General features: G+C 38.6%; 1 long non-coding RNA gene across 1 annotated transcript; it reads left to right on the forward strand.

Annotated features, from left to right (window-relative positions):
• Positions 1 to 806: 806 nt before the first annotated feature.
• Positions 807 to 1,680, forward strand: LOC143857764 (uncharacterized). Its single transcript, XR_013238751.1, has 2 exons — positions 807 to 927; positions 1,410 to 1,680. It is a non-coding gene; the product is annotated as an uncharacterized LOC143857764 (long non-coding RNA).
• Positions 1,681 to 1,937: the final 257 nt, after the last annotated feature.

The raw sequence follows: 1,937 nt of genomic DNA on the forward strand, positions 1-1,937 counted from the left end.
AAAAAAAAGTATGTACCACTACCGTTGGATGATGCAAGCCCTCCATTTGATGGGCACACCATAGTATGATCTAACCGTCCATTTGATGGGCACACCGTTGTATGATCCAAACCATCCATTTGATGAGCCACAACTTAAATAGATTGTGGCCCAAAAATCACTTCCATAGGATGATCCCAACCATCAGATCTATAGCAGGTTCCATAATATGAAGTTCCTCAATAGATCAGGGGTTGGGATTATCTTATGGAAATGATTTTTGGGCCACATCCTATTTATATCGTTGCCCATCAAATGGATGGTTGGATCATAGAACAGTGTGCCCATCAGATGAATGGTTGGATCATACTACGGTGGGCCCATCAAATGGACGGGTCGCATCATCCCACAGTGTGACACGTACACTACTTTTTGAAAAATAATGGACTATACGGGCTTACACCATATAAAATCTTGCAAGAGATGTTGCCTTCGTAAGCGAGATTTTTAGGGTGTCAAATGAGAGATTTTAGGGCTTTCTAAGTATCTAGAAGTAGGGGTAAAATGGATAAAATAAAATAAAAATTAAAAGGCATCAAGGTGCTATTGGTAACTAAGAAAATTTTGGGGGATTCTTGTAGATTTCCATTCGAACAGGCCCAAGTGGGTACTGATGTATCTAAGATATATATGGTCATTCGTTTGCCTCTCTCTGTATATGGTATTATCTTTAATGAGAAATCAACCAAATCTCTTTAACGAAGGGAAAGAAAATCAAAATCCTTCAACCCTATCCCCAGCATTAAAAATGTCTCAATGGCACCTCCCCTCGAATCAATAAATTTTCTGTCAAGAGCCATTGGCACTGAAAAATGGCCTCCTTCGGACTAGTGAAGCGACTCTTTGTAGCCATTGTGCTCATCTTTTTCGTCGCTTCTTCCATGTCAGGTACTCTCTCTCTCTCTCTCTCTCTTATTAAGCAATCCATTTCAAATCGAACCATCCATCAGAGTGTCCTAGTTCTTACATTGTACAAGGAAGATGGAAGGAATTCCCAAGAGGGAGAGGCGAATAGTTATTGAAAATAAATGGGGCAAAAAGAAACGTTTGTGGTTTTGAGTAGGTTTCTTCGTGTAATGAAAATACCCTCGTGAATAGGCATAAATAAATGAAAATATGAAGGGTATTTTCATACACTAGGACCCTCTATTCAGGACACTCAATAGACACGGCTAGATCCAATTTTCTTTGGATCCATAAATGAAAATATGAAGGGTATTTTCATACACTAGGGCCCTCTATTCAGACCTGGGACACTCAATAGACACGGCTAGATCCAATTTCCTTTGGATCCATAGCCTTAACTTTTCATTTTGTGCTATATCTGAAGTGTCTAAACATCCTTTTACTTCTTTTGATTGTGCATGCAGTGGAAAAAGTGACAGGGAAGGATCCGTTCGAATGCATTCGTGATTGCCAACCGGATTTCAATTGCATGGAAGAGTGCAATCGAATGGTCTACTCGGGTGGGGTTTGTGTAAAAGATAATTGCTGGGGGAAACCGTGCAAAAATGGCTGCTGTTGCTTCAATGAATAATCTATATTACTAGGCTTATATTTTACTATAATAAGATCCTTATTGATGGTTGAGAATTTCTAAGTTGGTTTGTTTTTAATCCAATGCAATTGTGTAATAGAGTATTCTTGTTGATTGAAATGCGGAACTAGACTCGGATTGCCACTCACTGAGTTAAATAAGTTAAATAAAGCAAGGAAGTCTTCTATATTAAGCATTAGGAATGACTGCAATGTAGATTTGATGCTTTGGGAAAATATATCATAAAATGTCCAAGAAAATAAAACATTCAACAACCGTATGATATTCACATCAACTCCGCGCAAGCATCACCTACTTTTATTAAGAACATGGTCTCACATTTCGATTTCGGTCGAAACCC

The sequence above is a fragment of the Tasmannia lanceolata genome, unplaced genomic scaffold, assembly GCF_043159265.1.
Source record: "Tasmannia lanceolata isolate RefF3 unplaced genomic scaffold, GAP_Taslan_0.1 ptg000025l, whole genome shotgun sequence".
NCBI classification, from domain to species: domain Eukaryota; kingdom Viridiplantae; phylum Streptophyta; class Magnoliopsida; order Canellales; family Winteraceae; genus Tasmannia; species Tasmannia lanceolata.